The following is an 11,779-nucleotide window of genomic DNA, read 5'->3' as shown; positions in this document are numbered from 1 at the left end:
GTTGGAATGTTTCAGCTGTGTATTGGGTGTGAGGTAGTGTTGTTACAGCTATTGTCTGTCTGAAAGAGAATACAGATTGTGAGTGCGCACTCTTGGCTGACAGAATGAGAGAACGCTGTCAGACCATTACCAAAGTACTCCTACAGCAATCATGTGGTACTAAGGCCATATTCTGATCCTGAATACAAGCAGCGTATTTATGCTTTATAGTTCCCAAGTCAAAGTTACTGAACTTTGTGTTGCCTGGTATCTTACGTATGTGTTATTGCTTAAGACACGTTTTGTGTTACAGGGATGTCTACAGTGGATTTTCCGAATCTGACAGCAATAATTGTTACTTTTCGAGGCCAGGTTGAGCAGCAGCAAATGACGATTGCAGCTTTGAATATTTTAATCATACTTTAGGATGAAGAGATAAAGAAACTTAAAGAAGAAGATAGCAAAGTGCAGACATTTGGTGAAAAGTTTAAGGGGAAAGAGGAAAATTGGAAAAAACTCTTAGATATTATACTGGCATTACATACATCCGCACATTTGGCACTCTTAATGTTTCTAGTCCAGGTGGTAGGCTGTTCGTCGTGACCAATGAAAAGGGACTTTATGACACTATCAGTTCGTCAGCAGGGAAGTTTATTTTTGACACATTGCCGTTTGCGTGAGAATGTTGGTTTCAAAGATATATCTGTAAGATTTTATTTGCCATCACAGTCGGACTGTGCAGTCTTTGATACCTGGAATAACTGGGTAGAACACCTGTTCTTCAAACTAGGACGGTTGTCCTTATGGATACACAGAGATACCACCATTTCATGATTTGATGAAATACGCCCAGATATTTTCCGAATTTTATTACTGTTATTGATGATACTGAGTTAATCAGCTGAACAATGACTGTAAGTCTAGTACTACACTGAAACGTCTTGTGTGTGGTCCAAATGGCTCGCTAACATTTGTCACAGAATGTTTTACTGGTTCAGTATCAGATAAAGCATTAACAGAACTGGTTTTATGACGTGTTAAAGGTGCCCCATATCAAGGATGGAGATGCAGTTATCGCGTCCATTTACTAAAATTACTACAGAGGATAGACTTACAGAATTAGGGTTAGAGAGAAAATTCAACCTTGAATGACTGCTGCTGAAACTCTCTTCAAAGATATCTCTGTTACTGATAAACACCATGAGTGAGTATACAAACTGAATTATGACACTCCTCATATCAGCATATACTGATCTTCTAAAATGCTGTTAGGCACCAATGCTACATTGTATCTTATCTCAGAGTTAGCTAAAGCTCAGTGTGTGTGATTAATTACTTCTACCGATACCTATCCGAACTATTGTATATATGTACCAGGACCATGAGTCAACATAACTTTTTGAACACCTGTAAGTAAAGCACCTTAATTCATATTGAGCAGATCTTTATCAATCATCAGATACCAGGCCCCGATTTCTCGAAACAAACTTAAGTCTGAGTTTTGTTAAGTTAGAGTTTTTTACTCAAATTTGAGAAAACGCAGGAAAATGCAATTCCCAAAATGAACTGAAATCTATATTAAACTCCAACAAAGTAGACAATTTGAGTTTGTAGGATAGATTACTTAAGTTGTTTGGGCTATTTTATTTTTAAAATGCAGTTGAGTTAAAAATTCAGCTGTTTCAATTGTCAAACTCAGTTTGAAATTTGAGTAAAATCTTAAGTTTGTTTCGACAAATCGGGGCCAGGTCTTACTGTATGATACAGAAATGTTACAACAAGGCAGCTATTCTGGTTGAAACGTACTGAAATGTTCAAAGGTTGTATTCCCTGTGTACAACACACTAAGGTATCGGGACAATTTCGGTTGTAACGTCAGTATGTCTTCTACATATGTTGACTGAGCTTTTGGATTGAGCCATAATCCCAGTAAGATGAAATTCAGTACTTTACCCCAAAAATATCTATCTAGAGAAAATTATGTATAGATTTATGTTTCTACCCAGTGTATATGACAACCGTCATGCACTATTGCAACAGTATTGGCCTTACACCAAGCTGCATGAATTTTACTTCTAGACCAGTTTTTACCATCTTAGAACTCAAGTATTGCTCAATCATCAAAAGGATTTTATCATTCAATGTGTAAAAATGTACATATTCCTGAATCTGATCTTAAATTACCCTTTCAAAGTAGAATTTGGCTAACAAGATGTAGGACAACAAATCACAGGTTATCAATAAAAACAGGGCGCTGGCTAGATATTTTAAAAGAAATGCCTATGTAATCTTTGTAATCAAACTGTATGTGACGAATTTCATTTACTCGTATGTCAATTACTTGTTGAAGAAAGAACAAACGTTTTACCGAAATATTTCTGTGTCAATCCCTCAATCTGTAAATCTATTTACCTAATGAAATGTGATTATCAACCACTCATCCTTTAATTATGAATTATTAATGTTCTGTTCAGTTGTAATGTGCATGTGGGTATCACACATGGGGAATAAGCTCTTAATTACAAATTAATGGACCCGTGAAGATCCGGGGTAGAACTGATTTTCAGCAACCCATGCTTGTCGTAAGAGGCGACTATTGGGATCGGGAGGTCAGGCTCGCTGACATGGTTGACACCAATTGCGTAGACCGATGCTAATGATGTTAATCACTGGATTGTCTAGTCCAGACTCGATTATTTACAGACCACCGCCATATAGCTTGAATATTGCTGAGTGCGGCGTAAAAATTAAACTCACTCACAAATTAATGTATAATAATATGTGTATAAGGGAAATGATAGGTTATTAATGAAACTGAGGATTTAAATTGTCTGATATTACTTATATTATATTAATTCTCCCTGCCAACGTCTCATTTGAGTGAGTGAGTGAGTGAGTTTGGTTTTACGCCGCTTTTAGCAATATTCCAGCAATATCACGGCGGGGAGACACCAGAAATGGGCTTAACACATTGTACCCATGTGGGGAATCGAACCCGGGTCTTTGGCGTGACGAGCGAACGCCTTAACCACTAGGCTACCCCACCGCCCCACGTCTCATTTGACATTAATTCCAGTGTATGATACTGCTATACGCAAAACATTTCACGGTATGGGGATCCACCTTGCTCATTTCACGCAATGGACAGGTAATACGTCTGTCCAATGCACCCAACTGAAGTTGGTATTCTTTTACATGTTTTGTGTTTAATAAAGTAAACTCTATTGTTAAGTAAATAAACTGTGATAAATAACAACCAAACAAATATGTGAACTTAAGAAACTGTATCTTCTAACACAGGACACATATCAAGCAGTGTTATCTGAACACAACATAACACATCTGCCACGATATTGAACAGGTATGGTCACTGGTGCAAATGTGGGCATTTCTTCACAGATGCGCTCACCTTTTCGCGAACACCTGGTGATTTATAAACACATGCTCTGTCATCGTATCGCATGGTGACAATCACTGGGTTGCCTGGTTCAGATCCGATTCGTTGACAAACAATCACACGGCTGTAGTGTTGCTGAAACAAATATCTGCTCATGATATAGTCACAATCGGATTTTGTCGCTTCTATTCACCTCCAACCATTTCGACACTAAGCATACATGTCAGTATAACCAAATGATTTAAAATACTTGGAAATGAGCGCATTTACATGAATACCAACACTATTCCGAACGTTAGGACATCGTGCCGTGTGTCAGTGATGTCGACATGCGATACTGACCTGTTTGTGCTGGCGCTGACGACTGAATGGGATAATATCACGGACATGCATGTAGGCAGCGCGTAGTCTTGTGGTCACTGTGAATCATCTGGAGCAGCTGATCCTGAAGACGACGCCGCCAGGAAACTTTTGCAGGTAGGGCTCTAGAGGTGTGGGTGTGGGTGTTTTAGTTTAGTTTAGTTTTACGCCGCACTCAGCAATAATCCAGCTATATGGCGGCGGTCTGTAAATAATCGAGTCTGGACCAGACAATCCAGTGATCAACGGCATGAGCATCGATCTGCGTAATTGGGAACCGAGGACATGTGTCAACCAAGTGAGCGAGCCTGACCACCCGATCCCGTTAGTGGCCTCTTACGACAAGCATGGGCTACTGAAGATCAATATTCTAACCCGGACCTTCACGGGCACTGAGAAAGTGTAATCCCAAATATAACATATATAATACATCTTCTCTCTGATATCTACGCAATGACTAAAGACACGTAATCTATTTAAATTGTGTGAACAGCACTTTATCTCTGCTTGCCTGTTGAAGTACGACTGTCCACTTCTGCCTTAGATGTAACATGGTATAGACTTATTACTACTGATTCTAGCATGGCTGTGTATTTTGTATATGAGATTGGAATGGAGAAGACTGCTGTATGGCGACTGACATTGTTGTATCAGCATTTCTCATAAACACATCCATTGTTATTCGCACCCAGGATATACAAGCACGGACACTGGGGATTCAGCATGCTGTACCACTCGTGTTCACATCCAAATCTAAGGTGTATCTAAAACAGTACACCGGACACTTGCTGATCACTATAGATTGAATCCATCTCCAGAACAGGGTCACTCGAGAGTGATATATAGGGGCAATGATTTAATCCTGTCACCCCAGCAAAGCGTGATTTGCATTAGAGTATTAGCAGTAATGTCGTTCAAGTATATCGCGAACAATAATGGTGACAAAATCAAAACAAAATGTTTTGTATTAACGCACATATCCCTTGTTAGTCTAAATAGCTTTCCGAAAATGTCAAAAAAGAGAGATTTCCCCCATAATCCATATTATCAAACGTCTTCTTAAAGTCTACCAATGCACACAACAATAATTATCTATTTTTGTGCAATCAAACGAAAATAGAGCAAGCATGTTACCACCAGTCGGTCCTTTGTACTGCAGTAAATAATTTACAAATGTTATAATTATAGGCAGGTAGTTTTCAAGTGTAAATGGGTCTTATCTAACTAACCAAGATTTCGGACAATTTTCATAAAAATGAACAGTTTTCAACATGAATTGATCATATTATTATTTTTTAGCTAACGTTTACATATTTGTTGCTATATGATCCATTTCAACAGCCTTCTGTCGAATGATTATCGTATGTGTGATTAAACGTGATGTAGATCTGAACATAACTCATGTGTCTGAATGCGAGGCATACTGAGTGGCCGACATGTCAATGGAGCCAAGCTCGTTATTTTCTGACTACTGTTGACACGGAGTTCGACCTAAGTTCCCCGTTTGGATGTAGGCTTTGGTTGAAACATGACGAGGGATGCTGATGCAGACATAAGCACAAACATATTTGTTAAAGAGATTACTTATCCAGTCCCCCTTAGCCATCTTCAACGGGCTAAAGCCGCTCTAATTAATATCAACATAGGTCCAACGTCCATTATTCCAGTCAAACTCAGTGAGGAGTAGAAAAAGCCTATATGCCTAAACATGTTTTAAGATGCCATACCACCTTCAATTTCAACAATTTCAACTTAACTAGAGTGAGGGAGTGAGTAAAAAAAATTAAAGTCACTTTTGGCAATATTTCAGCCATATCCTGACTAAAACAGTAAATACTGTATAATATTATTTTTACAATCTGTCTCCAAAGGACAGTAAAATAATTAGTATATCACAGTTAGAGACTTAAAACTCTAACCTAATGCATGTAACTTAAACATATATACTATTTAGGACATTACAAGATAAAAGTGGGCTATAGATCGTCAGCAGCTGAACGTAGATCACCATACTAAGGACCATGGGGACTTACAGCGCCTTTGCTACCTACATGAACCCTATCAACTTAACTAGAAGTGAACTTATGAAATGTATAATCGCATCCACATATTTTGGAGAAAAACACCAATGACGAAACACCTAATGGTTAAAGCGTTTACTCGTCACGATTTCGAACCTGGGTACAATGTTGAAGCCCATTTCTGTTGATGTTGCTGGAATGGATTCCCATTTGATATGACGATGATGTGTTGAGCTGTTGAAATGGATTCCATCTTTTACATCTTTACCCTTTTGAAGAAATATACGCATTAACCACATCATTTGATACCAAACTATATTTCGGTTGTAGAAAAATAATATCATGGAATGGTAAGATAGATGCACTTTTTCCATGACTCAAATCTGACTAGTAGTTTTTAAATTTCTTTTTTATTCAAATGATTGCATTCACCTGGCAGGAGATATATTTCTCTCTCTTTACATAAATACCAATAGTTATATTAATTGGAGCTTAGGGTTTTAAAATCGCTTCCCTCCTTGCGCGAACTTAGATATTATACTGCACAAAAAAGCAATTTCAAAACTACAACCGCTTGTTCAAATGACTCCCCATTCTGTTTACTGAAAGAACTCGAGAAAGAAATGATGGATTTTGTTCCGATTTGGTACCAAGGTTTATCGACTGGAGATTGGAGATTTACCGACACCACTTGAGTTTAGTGACCTTGAGGTCATTTTAAAGGTCACAGCGAAGGTGTAACAGTTTTGCACATGCCAAGCTTGGTAGCCGCAAACTCAGGAAATTATTAATAGATTTTGATCCAATTTTATATCAAGGTGTATTGGCGGGATTCCCTCAACACCATTTGATTGGGAAACTTGTGCTCATTTTAAGTTCACAGTGAAAGTGTTTTGCACATGTCTAACTTTTTAGTGCGAAAATACAAGACAGAATTAACATGTTTTGCTTAAAGGTAGTACCAACATGTGTTGGGAGTATCGTCTAACGCCAGTCGAATTCAGTGACCTTCGGATTATTTTCAAGGTCACAGCGAGCATTCTTGCGATATCTCCAAACTTAATGGATGGAATTTGTTCGCATTTTGTATCAAGGCATCAGATGACAGTTTCGGTAAGGTTTACAAAATTTTCAGGGTCAGACAGAGGATAATTGCGACATTCAGATATCGACATGTGGCGGGGGTAATAGCTGATGTTTGTGACAAAGGCTTTGTCATTAACTAATTTTCAAATTTTTGTTAGCATACGGTTTCTATAATTTCATGTTAATTCTACCAGCTGTGAAATTATTCGTGACACGTCTTAAAAAAGCCAGAGATTATTTGTGTATGTTTCGAAAATTAAAGTTAATTGTTTTTCATTATGGAGTTATTTTCGATGTTGACGCAAGGACATATTTTTACGAGCAATAGCTTTCAATAATTTAATGTTATTTCTATTACATTTTGAAGTTCTTCATAGCATATCCCAAAATAACAGGATATTGTTTGTTTATGCTTTGAAATGTACGTTTCTCTTTCTTCATTTTCGAATTATTTTCAATGTTGACGCAATGACATGCATATTTGAAGTTAATTTAATGTTTTAATCATATGTGATTTATCATGATTTATGTTTCGATCATACATTCATATATTGCGTTGTCATAGTTTAACCTGGTTTGTATTATTTTCTTTATCATATTACTACATATTATTGTATTTTTATGAGAGGGAATTTTAAGTTACATTTGCTAAGGATATCATAAATCGCTGGCGCCTGGTGATTCCTTGCCGCATAGCAATCAATCTGTCTACTCATTTGTTGTATTTGATTGATGCATTTAAAATGAAATGTAGAAATGATATTGAATTGCATCATTTGCTTCAAGGAATCGATCAGATGTGCTCGTTATCAAAGTAAAGTCAAAACTTCTTTCTGTACGGTATACAGTGGAAGTTGGCACCTTAATTGTTATGGGTAGACTAAAGAAATCATTTATTTAGTTTCACCGCTCAAAATACAACAAAAGAATTCAACTGGTGGCATTAACCTCAAAGAATGATAATAACAATGCTTATAACATACGAGGGCAAACATATCGGGGATAATTTGTTTTCATGCGATATGCACCGGGTAAAATATCACTTTGTCATGGTGACATGACATCATGAACAATGTTATGACGTCACGTTGCTTCTAAGAAGCCGCCTTCTAAATACAATGATGACGGGGAGCCTGCCTTTTGTTGGAAAGTAGATTATCGCATAATTTCCGCAATTAAAGACAAACTCTAACCTAATGCATGTAACTTAAACATATATACTATTTAGGACATTACAAGATAAAAGTGGGCTATAGATCGTCAGCAGCTGAACGTAGATCACCATATTAAGGACCATGGGGACTTACAGTGCCTTTGCTACCTACATGAACCCTATCAACTTAACTAGAAGTGAACTTATGAAATGTATAATCGCATCCACATATTTTGGAGAAAAACACCAATGTATATATGACGATTGGGGGCGGTGGGGTAGCCTAATGGTTAAAGCGTTTACTCGTCACGCCGAAGACCCGGGTTCGAATCCCCACATGGGTACAATGTGTGAAGCCGATTTCTGGTGTCCCCCGCCGTGATGTTGCTGGAATATTGCTAAAAGCGGCGTAAAACCATACTCAGCCAGTCAGTGAGTCAGTATATGACGATTGGACCTGTGTTGAGCTGTTGAAATGGATTCCATTTGACTGAGTTTACATCTTTACCCTTTTGAAGAAATAAACGCATTAACCACATCATTTGATACCAAACTATATTTCGGTTGTAGAAAAATAATATCATGGAATGGTAAGATAGATGCACTTTTTCCATGACTCAAATCTGACTAGTAGTTTTTAAATTTCTTTTTTATTCAAATGATTGCATTCACCTGGCAGGAGATATATTTCTCTCTCTTTACATAAATACCAATAGTTATATTAATTGGAGCTTAGGGTTTTAAAATCGCTTCCCTCCTTGCGCGAACTTAGATATTATACTGCACAAAAAGCAATTTCAAAACTACAACCGCTTGTTCAAATGACTCCCCATTCTGTTTACTGAAAGAACTCGAGAAAGAAAATGATGGATTTTGTTCCGATTTGGTACCAAGGTTTATCGACTGGAGATTGGAGATTTACCGACACCACTTGAGTTTAGTGACCTTGAGGTCATTTTAAAGGTCACAGCGAAGGTGTAACAGTTTTGCACATGCCAAGCTTGGTAGCCGCAAACTCAGGAAATTATTAATAGATTTTGATCCAATTTTATATCAAGGTGTATTGGCGGGATTCCCTCAACACCATTTGATTGGGAAACTTGTGCTCATTTTAAGTTCACAGTGAAAGTGTTTTGCACATGTCTAACTTTTTAGTGCGAAAATACAAGACAGAATTAACATGTTTTGCTTAAAGGTAGTACCAACATGTGTTGGGAGTATCGTCTAACGCCAGTCGAATTCAGTGACCTTCGGATTATTTTCAAGGTCACAGCGAGCATTCTTGCGATATCTCCAAACTTAATGGATGGAATTTGTTCGCATTTTGTATCAAGGCATCAGATGACAGTTTCGGTAAGGTTTACAAAATTTTCAGGGTCAGACAGAGGATAATTGCGACATTCAGATATCGACATGTGGCGGGGTAATAGCTGATGTTTGTGACAAAGGCTTTGTCATTAACTAATTTTTCAAATTTTTGTTAGCATACGGTTTCTATAATTTCATGTTAATTCTACCAGCTGTGAAATTATTCGTGACACGTCTTAAAAAAAAAAAAAAAAGCCAGAGATTATTTGTGTATGTTTCGAAAATTAAAGTTAATTGTTTTCATTATGGAGTTATTTTCGATGTTGACGCAAGGACATATTTTTTACGAGCAATAGCTTTCAATAATTTAATGTTATTTCTATTACATTTTGAAGTTCTTCATAGCATATCCCAAAATAACAGGATATTGTTTGTTTATGCTTTGAAATGTACGTTTCTCTTTCTTCATTTTCGAATTATTTTCAATGTTGACGCAATGACATGCATATTTGAAGTTAATTTAATGTTTTAATCATATGTGATTTATCATGATTTATGTTTCGATCATACATTCATATATTGCGTTGTCATAGTTTAACCTGGTTTGTATTATTTTCTTTATCATATTACTACATATTATTGTATTTTTATGAGAGGGAATTTTAAGTTACATTTGCTAAGGATATCATAAATCGCTGGCGCCTGGTGATTCCTTGCCGCATAGCAATCAATCTGTCTACTCATTTGTTGTATTTGATTGATGCATTTAAAATGAAATGTAGAAATGATACTGAATTGCATCATTTGCTTCAAGGAATCGATCAGATGTGCTCGTTATCAAAGTAAAGTCAAAACTTCTTTCTGTACGGTATACAGTGGAAGTTGGCACCTTAATTGTTATGGGTAGACTAAAGAAATCATTTATTTAGTTTCACCGCTCAAAATACAACAAAGAATTCAACTGGTGGCATTAACCTCAAAGAATGATAATAACAATGCTTATAACATACGAGGGCAAACATATCGGGGATAATTTGTTTTCATGCGATATGCACCGGGTAAAATATCACTTTGTCATGGTGACATGACATCATGAACAATGTTATGACGTCACGTTGCTTCTAAGAAGCCGCCTTCTAAATACAATGATGACGGGGAGCCTGCCTTTGTTGGAAAGTAGATTATCGCATAATTTCCGCAATTAAAGACTTCGGTAATAAATAGAAAATTATATTCGTGACCATAATATGCTAGGTTAACGACCTAAATATCGGGATATCCCTTCTCTGGTTCCGAAAATACCAAGATTTAGGCAGTTGTGTTGTAAACTGATATTTATCTTCTATAAAGTCGGCTATATTCAAACCATGAGAAATTTCGTCAAATAATGTCTGATGACAGTTACCAACGTCCCAATAGTGTCCATATATTTTAGAAATCTATAACAATAAAGCACAACCTCACTACTTTTTTTGATAAATGACAAAGGATTAATCAACCATATTAAAAGGTTTTCAGGCTTGAAGGACGAAGCTCATTAAAATCTATTGCCAGCTCCCTTTTAGACACTGATAAAAGGTTCGAAAATGTGGGTCATAAATGCATGAAAGTTTTTATTATTGTTCATACCCGTTAGGCCTCCCGCCTCTACATGTATTTGAGATGTAACCGTTAGAACCACTACCACCCCATCTATGTCTTAAAGTAGATATAACCGTTAGAACACACCACACCAATTTTCTGCCCATTTATTCAATTGGGCTAAATCATAGTTGAGAGTTGCTTCTATGGATTTTACATATTTTCCGCAACACCAATTGATGTGTCATCGGCCACCATTATTGTGATATTTTGTAAATTTCCAGGTAAATCACTGATAAATACAGGGAACACAAATTAACCATGGGCAGATCCTTGAGGAACCCCTGCAGTAACATTTAGTTTTTCATAATGTTCCATTAACAGAGACACACTGTCGTCTATCAGGGCCCGGTTGTTCAAAACTCGGTCTTCTTTTAACCAGCCGTTAAGTACATTTAACCGACTGTTACCTAATAACAGAGGGTTATCTTATTGTTCAAAACTCTGTTAACTTTTAACAGGCTGTTAACACACCTAAGGACCGCCGCTAACTTTTTAACAGTGTGGTTAACTCGCAAATGGCGTTCATGGCTAACACTGCTTTCATGATGCCAGTTCAGCAAAGAAAGGATAGGGTGTATCGTGGACTGGACTTCGATACGGGAAATTATTCTGACGAAGAGTTACATACGAAACTGTATCTATGCACATCATAGGAACTAATATACATGTTGTACAAGTACATGATGCCTACGTTTCATCTTTTAACACTTGTGGAAAGGTTTATATATGCTTTACTACACTAAATGTGTGAATTTCTTCTGTAAATATTATTCAAACAAACACTTTCAAAGAATATAACACGTACACCCTATACCCACGTATGATATGATA

The 11,779-nt window shown here is 36.9% G+C and overlaps 1 long non-coding RNA gene across 1 annotated transcript in view; it reads left to right on the top strand.

Moving 5' to 3' along the window:
* Positions 1-1,450: 1,450 nt before the first annotated feature.
* Positions 1,451-11,779, top strand: part of LOC124255973 — a 29,566-nt gene continuing 19,237 nt past the window's right edge. The window contains exon 1 of the long non-coding RNA XR_006892800.1: positions 1,451-1,735. This is a non-coding gene — a long non-coding RNA (uncharacterized LOC124255973). The remainder of the gene's footprint in view (positions 1,736-11,779) is intronic.

Source organism: Haliotis rubra, unplaced genomic scaffold (genome assembly GCF_003918875.1).
Source record: "Haliotis rubra isolate DU_JTF1 unplaced genomic scaffold, ASM391887v1 Scf614, whole genome shotgun sequence".
In the NCBI taxonomy this organism is placed as follows: domain Eukaryota; kingdom Metazoa; phylum Mollusca; class Gastropoda; order Lepetellida; family Haliotidae; genus Haliotis; species Haliotis rubra.
This window is presented reverse-complemented; position numbering and strand designations above follow the sequence as displayed.